Below are 16,541 nucleotides of genomic sequence, written 5' to 3'. Positions count from 1 at the left end.
CAAAACCAAATGTACGAAACCTATTGAGTATACATAAAACCAATTCCAAAAGCTTCCCCTTATTTCCAGAGTTTAGTTATGTCCCCCTTCCCAAGGTAAGGCTTCTAAACTCCAACGTTTCCAGTAAAGGATACCCCTTCTGGGTTTCTATGATCGCCTGGACGTTCAAGTGTTGAAAAGTCCGCTTCAAACAAAGTATTATTCTTCCTCGATACATGTCAGCGAAACACTGACCAACCGCGACGGTACTCAATACTCGATGTACAGTTGTACGATCATCACATTACATGGCGACCGTAACTATTTCCAAACTTACTACATGGCAACTGTGACAATCTCCGAACTTACTACACAGGAAAGCCCGGATTCAACGGATTCAATTGTCTTGCTTTGTTGAGACAAACTGTAAATAAATATTATATCTTTCAAAATAAACAATGTGAAACTTCCACCCATCCCTATGAAATTGGTTTCGGCTTATTTTCGAAGCGGCAAAAATCACATCAATATGCTAGTTCATCTTATTTTGCATTTTCCTTGGTTATTTGTTTTTAAAGGGTTATAAAACTAACATGGTGTTCATAGAACACTCTAATTAATACCTTTCGAGCATTGGAATGTATCTTTGTAGTGAAATAATGCTTAAATAGAAGGTGCCCGTTCTGTCCCACATGCCCATTTTGCCCCTTCTTCCCTTACTTGTCACATCTCCAATCAATAGATATTGCGACATCGGTACCGCCCAAGATCGAAGCGTGATCGATTGCAGTTCCTGGAACCAACATGTGTCGCCGGGAATAACAACCCGACACCCGACAGACAAAGAGAACGAAATTTTCATGCGAGGGGTAGGTAGAAACACGCGGTGAGGTCCAACCCAAGATCGGATCGGAAGTCCATTGTTTTGGGCTGAAAATTTAAAATGTGTGTTACAATGCGTCTGTAGCTGATGGTATGGTTTATAATAAGTTCTGTTTAGCAGATATGCTACACCTGAACAGCAAAACAAAAGATAGGAAATAATATATTTCACGAAACGTGCGCAAAAACATTGAAATAAAGCAGCGCAAATCACACATTTAGGATGAATGGTGAAAGATAAGCACAGCTTCATTTCAATGAGCACAACACTTAGCGAAACTTCGATCGCCCGGGAGTTTGGCTAACACGCGCGCGGCCTTTCACGGCGAACGCTCGAGCTGAACTGACAATTTCGTGTGGTGGCAAGAAAGGGAACGCACAGAGGAAAACTCGCTGCACTAGTGCGAGCGAAACACCGATACCAGCATGCCACTGCGAGAAAACCAAACTGAGCGCAGGCTGAAAGTGAACGCACACATTCACACATGTGTAATTGTGTGAGTGCAAAAACTGTGTATAAACCAAAAGACGCTCGCGCCTCCGCGTAATTCCGCGTATTTCCAACCGTCTCCCCCTGCTTCTACATGTCCCTCGCCAGAAAGTCGCACACTTTTTCATTCTCTTTGCTCGTAGGGATGTCTTAAACTATGGGTTCCTAAAATTAGACGTAATGCAGTCTCGTATGACACTAGTACATTTCGGTACACTAAAAGACAGGTCTACTAAATTTGATAATAAATTAAAATTCTTGGACATCAATAACATCGGATCCCTAGCACAGAAAATACGATAACGAAAATCAATTATTAAAAATTGTCGAGTTCATAAAGGTCTAGAAGGGACATAAAATTTACATTACTTAGAAATAGAGGTGCATCGATTCTTTCAGTTAATAGTTTAAACATGTAAAATGCAATAACTGCACTATTTTGTGATGGTGGAGCGTTCAGGTAGGAAGCCATGTTGTAAATACGTTAATAGCACCATGCATTATATATTTATGAACCAATAATTCGAACAGTTTACTAGCATGCAAAAAGCTTGGAAATAGCTCAATAATTTGAGATAGAAATTCGGTCGCCTTTTTTGTAAACGGGAAATATCCGTGACTTTTTCCATTGGTCAGGGAAGAATCCAGTGCGAAGTGATTTATTAAAAATGGATACCAGTTAGGAAGCCAATTAGTCGATGCATGAAACGATCACTATTCCCGGAATGTTATCGGGTCCAGAGGCTGAGGAGGGTTTCAGCTTTGAAGCCATTAAACGTACATCATCGATTGTAAAAGAAGGCAAAGAAATGTCTACGGAGTCCTGAGCCACAAAACGTAACGCTTCCTCTACCTTCAGGTTTTGTTCGGGAAAGCTCATGCAACTACGCGCAAACAGCTCTGCAAAACCATTACATATTTCTCGCGTGTCAGTAAATAATCGACCATCAAGTGTCATGCATGATGGAAGGAAAGTACGTTTCATCTTACCTTGCAGATCCTTGCAGCCTCCAGGAAATTGCTTCTATCGGCTTCATTGCGTATACGACTGAATATACGATACGCAGAACGACGGATTCTTTCTAGCCTTTTAAGGTATCTAGTGCACCATGGTAGAGAATTTGTAAATATTCGTTTAGATAGATTTGCTGGAACACTTACTTATACAGGGTGTTCGAGATAAATTTGACACCTGGCCTTTGGGTTTATATCTCTGGGTTGAGTTGACGTATCGAAATGATTGATATGCCATTCGATTGCTAAAAGTTGTGCGAACAAGTGAAAAAAACTGTACAAGCGCGTAACGTGTGTTATGATGGTTCGTGCCGGCCATACGAATGCCGAAATTCGGAAGGCGGTGATGCGTTCGCTGAACACCGTAAAAACAATACGGTGGCCAATGGGCGGCCGTACGTTTGGCAGCAGGATTCTGCACCATGCCATACGGCCGTTAAAACACGCCAATGGCTCACTGCAAATTTCGACCGGTACACCAGCACCGACGTTTAGCCACCAACTCCCCTGACCTTAATCCTTTGGATTATTTTGTGTGGGGCACAGTTGAGCGGGACACCAACAGGGCGTCCTGCAATACCAAAGCGGAGCTGGTGGCCAGAATAAAGGCCGTGTTTGCGGCCATCCCCAGAGACATGGTTGTCCGGGCTTGCGCGCGGTTCCGGAAGCGGGTGCACGCGGCCATCGACGCGGAGGGGGGTACTTCGAATAAAAAATGCGGCAAACATGGTAAGCTAAACTTTGTAGAAAAATATTTTTTTAAATATTTAACATAAATTTGATAAAAATTTCTTTCCTATTCCCTCAGAAACTGTCAAATTTATCTCGAACACCCTGTATAATAAATCCTTAATTCATCTTCAAACTTAGCTACAGCGCTATCAATAAGGAAACGAGAGACAATTGATTTTAAACTGAGCTATACTAATATTGATGTCGAATAATCTTTGGTATTTGTTGAATCTTTGTATCATTCGGTTAATAGGCCCATTTTAGGAATGTGCAGATCTTGAGAACGTAGGTCTTAACAGCTCACGTATCCTGAGAGGTCATTCAGGAGTATACAGATTCAGCTTTTCTAGCAGGTAGGGAGAGTCTATGTCCCCGTTGATTAACTTGGCGACAAAAGTAGCTTGTAATGTCTGACGTCTATGTTCTAAGGTTTGTAGACCAAGAAGCATGCACTGTGACAGGTAATCTAAATGTTGTGATGAAGCCCATTGTAGTCGGTGTATTGCTATTCTGGAGAATGTTTTTTGTATGCTTTCTATCCTAGCCGTCAGCCATATTGGATCTTTTATCTCAAGAGTCTGATTACAAATCCTAACATCCTATTGGCCTTGGTAACAATAGAGTGGTAATGCTCGCGAAAGGATAATGATGAATCAAGGATTACACCAAGATCCCTGACTGATGAGACGCGAGACAAATTGTAACTACGCAATGTGTAACAAAAACTTAAAGGGGTTCGTTTCCTGCTGAATGTAATCGCGCTGCATTTATCCACACAGAGGCTTAGCTGGTTTGCCACACACCAATTGCTGAATAGGTTGAGATTGTTCTGGAGCGCGAAACAATCATCGATTGACCCGATAACTGAAAAAAGTTTTAATATCATTAACATAAAGTAGTACAGAATGTTTTGGGAGAATAAGAGTCACATCGTTTATGTAGAGTGTATATAATAGCGGCCCCAAGTTGCTGCCTTGGGGAACTCCAGAAGTATTTGTGAATGGTTGCGAAAAGATGTTATCTATTCTTACAGAATACATTCTGTCCCTCAGATATGATTTCAACCAATCGACGACAAGAGGTGAAATACCAAGCTGTGCGAGTTTTGCAAGAAGGATGTTGTGATTGATGCTATGAAACGCAGCTTGGAAATCAGTGTACACTGTATCCATTTGATATTCCGATTCGAACGATATATTATACATTCAGAAACGAACTGAGCCAAGTTGGTGCTTACGGATCGTTTAGGTACGAAACCATGTTGATCAACCGATATGTAATTGATACATGACATTACTAGGACGTCGTAGATCATGATTTCCAATCTCGGTCGGTATCTCATCGGGCCCCGGACAATATGAAGTTTCCAGTCGATTGATGACATTACAGATGATATCACCTCTTATCTCGAAATCTTTTAGCGAAACACAGAAAGCGTCAGAAGGTGTGTATTCCAAAGCAGCATCAAGCAGCGATGAGGTAGTAGTATCAACAGAATAAACACTTTTGAATTTTTCAGCGAATAGTTGACATATGTCGTAACGATTATCTGCATGTTTATCATTCCAAACAAGATGATTAGGTGCGCCGCTGTCCTTTTGTTTATTGTGCATGAATTGCCAGAATAATGTTGGGCAATCGATAAACTGTGATTGTAGATTTTGTATGTAATCATTGTAGAACAGTTTGTTCACTTGTCTAAAATGGCTGGTAATGGTATTTAGCCAGAGCTTTTCTGATGGCAAACGAGTGCGTTTATATCGGCGCTTGGCTCTATTTTTAGATCGTCTTATATTATTTAATATTCTGTTACTCCATGGAGGTCCACGTTTTCTCGATGCTGTCTTTAAGGGACAACATTCAGCGAATATACTTATTAGTTTATCAATGAAAGAACGAATAGCGGTATTCAGATCATAGTTGGTGGTGCAGTCGGGATTGCAGAAGGACCAATCTACATCGCGCAACATAGCATCCATTTTAGCGAAGTCGGCTTTGCGGAAATTAAAGCTCATGAGTGTATTAGCGTTCTCCGAGTCAGGATCGTTGATATTAGTGCGATACGATTTGAATTCCGCAATTAAACATGGATGATACACATCGGTATTTATTAGCCAATCTTGTGTAGATTGGATCTTCATCCCTTCCTTCATAATATTGTCGTCAGTAAAAATGAGGTCTAGTACATTGTTTTTGATATTTTTAATAAAGTTAACTTGTGTCATGCCTGCATAGTTCATTTCATCCAGCAGATCCCCGCATATGGTGGAAATTTGGGATCCAGAAAAATCGAGCGTTGGTAGCCCCCTGTCTGACAACTTCCATGCAAGATTAGGTTGGTTAAAATCTCCCAGTATTAATATTCGATCATGTGGGTGCGCTTCTCTGACGTTCCGCACGGTTCAGCATAGAGGATTCATTACATGTGTGTTATTAGATTTATCTGGAGGTATGTATATGGCTCCAATGGTGTGCGCAGTGTTCATGTTTGTAATACGAATAAACACGGTTTCGATGGAAGGGTCAGAAGAGAACATTTGACTCACCCATTTTGATAGTACTGCGATTAGGATTCTCCTCCTTTAATATTTTTACTATTTGCAGAATTTCGATCATTTCGGAAGACCGTATACCGGTTGTCAAAAAGATGACCGGAGTAAATTAAACTGTCCAGCCATGTTTCCGTTAATACAATAATGTCATAGTCGCATACTGATGAAGCAGCAACAAAATCACTGAGTTTCGATCGGAGCCCATACACGTTCTGATAATATACTTTTAAGTTATCATAATCAATTTCATATTATTATTACCGGATCGTAAAATATTAACATGATCATGTGAGCTTACCGGATCATCTGACTACGCAATTCGTATCGTTGTGTTGGAGGGGATGGAGACAGAAGTTACGGCGGAGATGTCAACAGAATCGGTGAGCATGGTTCTATGATCTATGACAAAATCAGCTCTGGGAAAATTATAAGCAGATACAGCACCAGGCAAGACTGTGCCGGAATTATCGTCTGAACTAGTGTGGGAATTCTGCAGCGTGATTTCCAGTGGTGGATGGTGGTTATCAACCGGAACAATCGCGACTAGGGAGACATTGACTGAGTGCATAGGCACGCTATTTTCAAGCTCATTAGAGACGAACACAAGATCCAATTGCCTTCCTAGATCATTTTTACTATGCCTCTAATTTGTTTTAAGCAACAATAATTTATCAAATCCAAAAAGCGATTTGGCCAGGCACAGATGACGCGGGTTCATAGTGCCAATCGATAGCACGCCAGGCGATCATTGGTTGGTTGAAGTCACCCAACAGACACATCGTATCGTTGTCGTTCATAGAAGCACTTACACTATCAAGAGCCTCGTCGAAAGCAGTCATAATTGCAGTATTTGTACTAAGATCAGGAGGTATGTAACTTACACCAACAACTATTTTACTTGAAGGCAAGAGGATTTTAACCCAGCAGTGTTCAATACACGTTATATTGGTGTGCACAGGAACGCATTTGAGACGTTTGGAAACAGTGATCAGGACACCACCACCAATCTGTCGGATACTGTTATTAGCACAGTCACAGATTACCTGCTGCGATAGTATTATATCATCAAGCCATGTTTCTGTGAGAACAATAATATCGTGATCAAGCTCACTAGAAGCAATGTAAACATCCTCAAGTTTAGTGCGTAGTCCATGAACGTTTTGGTAATATATGGTAAGGTCATTATTATGCGGGTTTAGTGTTTGACCATTGTTTACAATAGTGGTCTCTGCGTGCGTCGATACAGTTGAATGTGGGACGAAATGAAATGGTAGTTGTGTATAGCACTGAGTCGCGGAATATTTAACACCACAACATTCATTAGGTTGTTTAATTATAGTACCGGGTAGATCAAAGTTGTGTTCAGGCATTCTGGAGGTTGTTCGTCCGTGATTGGCATACTGGTAACAGGTGTGTAATTTGTTTGTGAAGGCATTACAAAACTCGGTAGAGCTTTGGAGTTTTTTTTTCTATCGACAAATTCCCATATCGCAAGGCCACTTGGCCAGGTTGCTGGATTCAGTGCTTTAGTACGGAGCGATGCTGGTATTAGCACTTTGAATGATAAGAAGGTAACTGTAGATAGGTCAGTGCCCTTGCGCCACAAACAATGGACCAGAACATCATCGGTGCCCAAAAAATGCATTACTGTTTTTTCAACTTTTTCTTTAGTAGTGTCAGTAGAGAGACGCGCAACCTATAATGCCATTTTCGGAGCTTGAACGACAGCAGAAACAATGTTAAGTGCGTGTGTGGGTGAAACACTTGCATTAGTGCCAGTTATAATTAACGGTGGTTCGGGAATGTTGGTCAATTCCTTGTTGACTGATCTATTGTAGTGCTGTTTGTTGCTATTGTTCAAAGTTTTTTGATCTTCTGGTGTGTGTGTTTTGGTTACATTAGAAAATAACTTTTTCGCATGAATCACTCGCCTCATTTTAGAAGGCTGGCTATAAAGCGGTGTTTCTGAATGAGCTTGATTAACAAGAGCAAAACCGGAGCGAGTCTCTTTTATGAGTGGTTCAAGTGCTGCTTTAAAGCAATTAGAAGGAGCCATTAATGCCATTTGCAAGCCCATTTGTACTGCCGCATCTCTGATAAACTTTGTTCTAGGGTTTGCAAAAACGTTGTTGCACCCAAAGCAGCACCAGTGGAGCTGTTTTTGTCCGGCAATACTCGTGAGAAGTTCCTCTGACAAGTTCGCAAGTTCGCTCCCACATGCTGTGCTAGCGCACTGGATGATCGTCCCTACCTTCCTGCTGCTTCTCCTCTACCAGGCGCTAGCACGTTGGAGGATCGTTCCTGCCTTCTTTCCTCTTCTGTTCTGTTGTTTTTTTTTTGGCACTCCTAGGGATAGAGGGAAATATTAAATGTTTTGCCAACAGCTGTTCCATTTAACGCGAAGCGTAATACTTACCAACCAATTGAATATTGTTTCTATCGTGGTCCGTGCTCACTTCCGTTCGTGCGTGTGTAACGATTTCTATAGAAAAAGAATATGATTTGATATCACAATTAATTGTACCATTTAGTTTGATAAAGATTGATATTACCGTTGATTAAAAGCTGTACTTACCAAATAGTTTTTCCGTAGTGGTTTCACGAGAGAAAAAACGAGCATCGACGCGTCCTACCGCTTGCAAACTTGATTTAACACTACCACTTTTTCATGAGAACGCGAAGCCGCGCCTTCCTCGTGTGGATATACAGGTATTCCTCGATATACGCCATACTCGAAATACGCGATTTCGCTATACATTTTTTTCTAAATTTGACAGTTCTTTGAGCAAATTGTACTAATTTTAGAAATCGAATGTCAAATGCAAAATAAATTCCCGTTTGGTTGAATATTAAAAACCATTTCAAAAGGTACAAAATTGAAATGTTCAGTTGAAATCAGATAGTTATTTGATCTGATTTCAACTGAATATTTCGAATTTAGTGGCTAAAACCTACCACTTCATGCAAAATTATACGAAAATTAGCTATAATTTGACTGGAAACCTCGAAATTCGACTTTCGCTAATATTCGAGATACGCTATTGCCTCCGGTCCGCATTGATAGCGTATATCGGGGAGTACCTGTACAATGATAGAGCGGGCGAGAGGAGAACGCTTGCGTAAACGATTGATGTAGCAAGCGAAATTGGACAAGTCCCAGAAAAGCGAGACGCAAGAGTTTCTCTTTAACGATGGAAAGAGAAGAGCCATATGAAACATGAGGATGATTGGTGTGACACAGCCAAGTTGCGAGCAAAACCAGACCAACACCCAGAAGCGAGGCAGAACGAAAATTCTTCTGAATGTTAGAATGAGAAAAATGATAGATACACATAAAAATCGCGCGATAATGCCGGTTGGGAAATCAAAGTTCTGGGATTATTTGAATATTTTTCACATGCTGTTTTTAACTGACCCAGTAGTGTCGTGATCTGGCCAACCCACCATCCTTTAAAGCAACCTTTCGGATTCAATAAATTAAGGAACACACGGTGTCATGCTCTTCCGTTGATTAATCCAACACGACTGACGTTTATTCGCATTTCCTGTCATCTCGAATGATCTTTCACGTTCGTCCTATCTCTCTCTATCTATCACTTCCTTGTCTATCCTAATCCCTACAATCTACTTTTTCCGTACTCTCAACAGTGCAATAAATTCAAAAATGTATCTTAAGGCTGGGCTACATTGATCGTACTCCGTAGTGTAATTTTTGTGAACGCGTACGCCATCTAGCGGCGGTGGGTTGAAGCTAGATGCTGGCATAGTTTATCTGTCAAAAAACGTTTTGGGTCGAGGAGGCTATAATTTTACCCAATGATGGATAGAGAATGGAAGATGGGGAAAAATGTTGCCCGGCGCTTTGTATGAATGACGATTTGTCCAACAACAACAATTAACGGCCTACTTTGTTGCAATTTATGGACGTTTATCAACATTTCCTACAGCAAACAGGTAGCCTGGTCGAAACTTGATGAGACACCAAGTATGAATAATTTTGGCACTTAAATTATACCCACATCTAGCTTGCGCTGGTCGCCACCAGATGCGCTAGTGAATATAAAAATTACACTTGCGAGTACGATCAATGTAGCCCGGCCTTTAAGTAATAAAACAATTTTACTAATAACTAAACTGCTTATATTTAATTGAGTTTGAAAAAAAAGTATTAATATGTATAAGGAAAGAAATTGTGGCACCTAATACATCTCCGTGTCGTCCCACCAAGCAGGTTTACGACGATTTCTCTGTGGTCTTGATGAGGCAGCAGATGTACTTGTTGCGTTAGGGGCCTGAGTATCATTATCTGTCGCTTCATTGTGATTGTTTACATTACTGGGGTATAACTTGAAATCTTGTATATTCCTAGCAAATTGATTCCCGTTTTCACCACGAACAACAATCTTTGCTCCTTCTCTTGTTAAAACAGTAAAGGTCTCTTCAGAAAATAATCGATCAGTTTTAGTCGTTTGGGGTACAGCTACTACCACTTTATCTCCTACGTTTATTGTTTAATTGTTTATTACTCGTTCAATGGATAACAATGGATCCGTATGAATGTTCTTAAGTCTAATATTAGTTTAAAATAAGTAGTAAGATCATCTTAATAATTCGTTTCTAAGGCAGTTTTTAAAGGATTGCACTGAGGTTCCAAAATCAAACAAATGACGAACTTCGACTACGATTCAGGGCAAGTAACGGACGAGAGCGAAGCTGAACAGCAGGCGCGTAAAAGTTTAACTGCTGGAGTAGGGATGGACAGTCGATGTTACTTTGCAGTAAACCAGCCACAAATAGTTGTTGTACGGTACGGCGTCGGATGTGGAGCGGTTGCAGTCCGAGGAGCAGAAGTCGCGTTTCATAAGGTGGTAACTGACTGCCAGGTGGCCAAGGTAACAAGCGTGTTGCGTATTGGGATAAGCGACGCTGTATCGATTCCATTCTCTCAGAAAGTCTTTGGGTTGAGGGCTTCCAGACGACACAGGCGTATTCGAGTACCGGGCGGATAATACCACAGTATAACGCTTTGATGCAGACTGGGTCTTTGAAATCTCTTGTTATCCGAAACAACATGCCAAGCAATTGATTACCTCGAGTAATCACCTCCTCTGTTTGCTGGTCAAATGACAGCTTTGAATCAAGTATGACTCCGAGATCCTTCATAGCATTAGTGCGTTCTATTGGTAAACCGTTAACTGTGTAGCTGGTGTTCTTAATTTCTCGTGCTCGTGTGAATGAAATGACTCGGCATTTTTCAATGCAGAGGCTCAGGCGGTTTCGATTGCACCATTGGTGAAAATCGAGAAGGTATTGTTGTAGCTCGGAGTGGTCTGTGTCATTTTTTATCGTCATGTAGATTTTAATGTCATCTGCATATATTAAATGATTCGCTGCTGGTACTACATACGATAGGTCGTCGATGAACAGTACGAACAGTAGTGGACCCAGGCTGCTACCTTGTAGCACACCAGATGATACAATGAAAGACCTTGAATGGCATCGTTGGAAAGATACAGCATACGATCGATTGACAAGGTACGATTCTAACCAGCATATTAAATTTCGCCCAACTTATTCATCTTGGCTAAAAAGATGTTTTGATCGATACTATCAAAAGCAGCCTTTAAATCCATATAAACTGCATCTGTTTGCATCCTGCTATCCATGTTATGAAGACATTGTGATGACAAGTCAATAAGGTTAGTAATCGCCGACCGCTTTGGTACGAAACCGTGTTGTTGAGGGCTAATATAAAGATATGAAGCCGTGAGTAAACTTGTTTGGATCACTTTCTCAAAAACTTTGGCTCCAGCACTGAGTGATGTTATGCCTCTATAGTTGGCTGCATCTTCCTTGTCACCTTTTTTAAATATGGGGACAATCCATGAACTCTTCCAAATAGAGTGGAATTCTCCTTGTTGCAGTGAAAAAGTAAAAATTTTGGAGAAGATCGGCGCAATGGACTCACATCATCGGCTGAGAATGATGGCAGGAATACCATCTGGGCCAGGACTAGCTTTGGGCTTGACTGCTTTGAGCACATTTAGAACAGATTATTGCGATATATTAGTTAAATTAAGGTCGATGACATCATTAGGAGTATTAATTAAAGCGTTGGTGATAATACTGTCGTCAGTAGTCGAGATTGTGTATGCCTCCTCGAATCTACACGCAAATATATCACAAATATCTGAAGCAATTGAACCAGCTCGGTCATTGTGGTAAATCGATTTAGGTGTCACATTTGTATTATTGTGTTTCTTACGAAAACTCCAGAGAGCTTTGGGCCTTTTGATGAAATTCTTCTCCAACCGAGACAAGTAGCCACCGTAGCGTATTTTATTGTATCTACGGCACAAGCGAGTTGTTTCATTTAATATGCTTTTGTTAACAGGTGATCGATACTTCGTATATTTTTTTAATGCAGCTTCCTTAGCTCTATTAAGTTTTTTTAGCTGGCGGTCAGACCAAGCAGGGCCGCTCTTTGGTGTGATAATTGGTACACACGAATCAAACGAGGATAAAAGAAAGCGTATAAATATCGATAAAGCTTCATCAACAGAATTAAACTGGCTAATTCTGAACTGGCTATTAAAATTAGTTATGAGCTCATCAATCCGAGTAAAATTGGTTTTATAAAAATTCATCCTAGGTCTACTTGCTTGAGTCAGTGTAGGATTAGGCATTGTGCTTGGAATTCGAACCGTTAAATCGATGGCTGGATGGTACAGGTCAGGAGAGACTAGTGGTGTTGGGCAGGGGTGCAAATCGATGCAGTAAGTTGCGGCAATAAAATTTGCGAATACTAAGTCGAGCTGCCGGTTAAGCGAGTTTTTGATACAGCTTATTTGATAAAAATCGCTAGCGTTAATTTCATCCAAAAACCGGGATCTGTCCGAAAATGATGAATTTGCCACATAGTGCGCGAACGATGATGAGTGACCAAATGTTTGTTGTGATAGTGACCACGATACTGCCGAAAAATTAAAATCTCCAAACATATACATATACTGGTTTCCTTCGCGCCTCGTCTATCGTCAGCATATTTTTTGCTAATTAATTTAGCATGTGCATCGTCTTCTCTTATGTCCATTCTATCTACACCGGTTTTTCTCTCCCACAAACCAGGAAACGTCCCTCTATAACGCCATCCGACAAGAAGCTCAAATGGAGTCGCGTTTAACCTAGAGTGATGTTTACGCGTGTTATGTATCTGTACGTATTCCTGAAGCGCTTCATTCCAATTCTTTTAGAAGCTGCACATCCAACATGTCCTTCGTGAGATGTTTCGATTGCCCTTTTGCGGAGATATTTAGGTAATACAATCAAGTTGTTTTTGAAAACTAGAGCATCAAGACTTCTCAATTGTTTTTCAAGACATTCGTACCTTCTTAGATGACGAGGCCAACGACCTGTTTGAATTGCCAAACGCACTTCAGCTAACTCCTTGTCTTCTTCTGAAGCCAGTTGGATTTCTGACCATGTCATACTCATGTTAAATGCATCAACCGTGTATAATATGTGCTTATCATCGTTTTCATCGAAGGGTTCATCTGCTTGACAATTGCTAATCAATCGTGAAACAACGTCTGCAATATTCTGATCACCAGGAACACATCGGGTTTCAAAGTTAAATGGTTGTAACCGCAGAGCCCACGACTCGGCACGAGTAATAGATCTTTTTCCGGATCGATATTCTCCGCCGAAGATAAACATATTCGCAACCGAGTCGGTCCAAACGGTAAAGTTAATGCTCGTTAAGTAGTATTTGAACCGTTCCACTGACCATACTATGGCTAACGCCTCTTTTTGGGTATGAGGGTATCGTTGTTCTGTTACCGTCAATGATTTGGAAATACATGCTATTACACGAGGTACACCTGCCGAATTGAATTGGGCAAGAACTGCTCCGAGACCGAATGGTGACGCATCAACGAATAATTCTGTTCTGTCCTCGTGATCAATATAACCCATTTGTCGATTGAATTTATAGCTGCGTTCTTTATATCAATAAACTCAAATTCTTCTAATTCAGTCCAATAAAATGATGATGAATTTGCAAGAGCTCTTAAATGTTTAGTTCTCTCTGCTCTACGAAGAGTGAATCTTTCGAGGAAATTAATGAGGCCTAAGAAGCTCTTTACTTCTGATAATGTTTCTGGCCGTCGAAACCCATCAATGGCTTTTCTCTTGTCTTCGTCGACTCGCCACCCATCGTGAGAAAGTAAGAAACCTAAGAATTTAACCGTTTGTTTACCGAAAACGCATTTACTGGAGTTTAATAACACATTGTGTTTGTGTAGACGTGAAAGTGTATAGCGAAGATTATCGTCGTGTTCTTCCTTCGTATTGCCGAATACAAGGACATCATCAAGATAGTTTACCGTTCCGGGGCAATCTGCAATTACAACTGTCTGAAGTATTTCTGGAAAGATATCAGGAGCATTGCATAATCCAAAGGGTAATCGAATGAAGCGGTAAGTATTGTTACCTGAGAAAAAATTGGTTAAATGTCTCCAGGATTCTTCTAGCACAATATGGTAGAATGCATTAGTTAGATCTGTAGTAGAGAACCAACTAGCTCCATTAAGTTTTGATAGAATTTCTTCCAACGTAGCAATAAATCAATCGTTTAACTGTTCGGCTGCACTTTCGTCGCGCTCCGTGATTTTTCAGTAATTTTCTTGTGTTTTCTGCGTCGCATCGCATTGTTGCCTATTCTACGGACTTACGGACTACGGATTTAAATGCTTCACATCATCGTTGCGTGTTGGCGAATTGTTTAGTTGCACCGCAACTGTGGTTTCCTGCTGTTTTTTCCTGCTCGGCTTAACAGTGTTGTGCTGTGATTACGCGTGATTTCGCGATGGCGGCTATTTGCTTCTCGTGTGCTGAACCGCTAGAGACCACCGGCTGCATCATCAGTTGTGCATATTGTGACGCTACGTTCCACCGCGGCTGTTGCAAATTGCCCCCCGAGCTGATTGACGCAGTATTGTCCAATGTCGACCTGCACTGGAGCTGCATTGGCTGCACTAACATTCTTAAAAATCCGCGCTGCCGTTCGGTAAAAGAAATAGGCGCCCAGGTCGGTTTCCAAGCCGCCCTCACCTCAGCTGTAGCAGCTATCGGCAAGCTCGTTGAGCCTATTGTCGCCGAAGTTCGCAGTGGTTTTACCCTCCTTCAAACTGCATCCACGCCTCACATTCGGAATCCTGATCCTCGACCGGCTACGGGTAGAAAGCGGAGGCGCGTAATCGAGGATTCGGCATCTCCTGGTGTAAACAGAATTGTAAACAATCGCGGTAACATCCTTTGTGCCGCGTCATCGCCAAACGCATACACCAATACCACGATTGCCGTCCAGCCGGCACCTACACAACCTCATGAACTGGTGGGAACCGATCCGTTATCATCACCGCTTCAAGCTGCACCTCGTGAGCCATTCACAGATAGGATCTGGATCCGCCTATCCCGCTTATCAACAGCCGTCACTGTGGAACAAGTGGTCGCTTCTGTAAAGCGTCGCTTAGCCACCGATGACGTTATAGCGTATTGCCTGCTGAGAAGAGGGGTTAGTGTGGACAGCATGAATTGGCTTTCATTCAAAGTGAGAGTCCCGGCTATCCTTCGAGATGCGGCACTCACACCATCCACTTGGCCAGTCGGTATCGGTGTACGTGAGTTTTTTCCATCCCGTCAACACGACCACCAAACCTCATCTCCTATAGCCACCCGAAACCGCTTTACAACACGCACACCAGCTACTAGTATTGATCACCGCTACACCACACGCACACCAACAACGACTCACCGTTTAGCAGCACGCACGTCTACTCCACCTGGTCCTGAAACAACATCATCACAACAGTGTCACCCCCCGGTGAATGATATCTTGGAAGCACCCAACTCAACACTTGTTTCTGGACCGCCCCAAAACCACCGCGCTTCATCTCCGCACCTGCACCAGTCTACAATCGATCGCTTTTTTCTCAACTAGACGAAGTTCCGCTCATTGCACGCATCAAACACGCCAAGCCTCATGCTCTGACAACGCAGCTCAATCGACTTACCGTATACCCGCTTTATCCAACCACCACAATGACAACGCTACCGCTGAGTATTTAAGCTGCTATTATCAAAACGTTAGAGGTTTGCGCACTAAAACAAAAGAATTTCACCTAGCTGTATCGGAGGCTGACTTCGACCTTATCGCCCTCACGGAAACTTGGCTTGTTGACAACATTCCATCTGCTCTTCTCTTCAACAACAACTTCTCTGTTTACCGCTGTGATCGCTTTCTCAGCGGCTCTAGCTCTCGCGGTGGTGGTGTTTTGCTAGCCGTTTCTAACGCATACGAGTCGATAGAATTACCTTCCCGTGATCGTTCTCTCGAGTATATTTGTGTGCGCGTCACCTGCAATAACGCACATCTGTACGTCATGGTAGTATACATTCCACCGCAGCTTAGCTCCGAGATATCGACACTTCGCTCTCTACATGATTGTATCAGCGGCTTCACTCTCACACTGAAGCCTTCGGATCTGCTGTTTGTTATTGGCGATTTCAATCAGCCTAGCATAAGCTGGTCCACAGCTGATCCTTCGTCCTCGCCAGCATATTCATCAATCACGCACTATGAACCAACTGCGCGCTCACTGGCCAACAACACCTTTGTGGATGGATTTAAATTTAACGGATTAGTGCAACTTAATCACATCAATAATTTGCACGGACGCATGCTTGACCTACTCTACGCTAACAATGCTGCAGCTAAATTGTGTTCGCCTGTCTTTCCAAGTGTTGTTCCGCTTGTACCTCTTGTCTCCTATCACCCGGCGTTTGACTTCAATATACGTATAAACTCGTCGACCCGACGCAATTCGACGACT

The 16,541-nt window shown here is 41.9% G+C and overlaps 1 long non-coding RNA gene across 1 annotated transcript; it reads right to left on the bottom strand.

Annotated features, from left to right (window-relative positions):
* Positions 1-7,903: 7,903 nt before the first annotated feature.
* Positions 7,904-8,303, bottom strand: LOC121590249. The gene is made up of 3 exons (XR_006004396.1): positions 8,225-8,303; positions 8,066-8,131; positions 7,904-7,995 (listed from the first exon to the last, which is right to left on the bottom strand). It is a non-coding gene; the product is annotated as an uncharacterized LOC121590249 (long non-coding RNA).
* Between the last annotated feature and the right edge of the window lie 8,238 nt (positions 8,304-16,541).

This window comes from Anopheles merus, chromosome 2R (genome assembly GCF_017562075.2).
Source record: "Anopheles merus strain MAF chromosome 2R, AmerM5.1, whole genome shotgun sequence".
Taxonomy (NCBI): Eukaryota; Metazoa; Arthropoda; class Insecta; order Diptera; family Culicidae; genus Anopheles; species Anopheles merus.
This window is presented reverse-complemented; position numbering and strand designations above follow the sequence as displayed.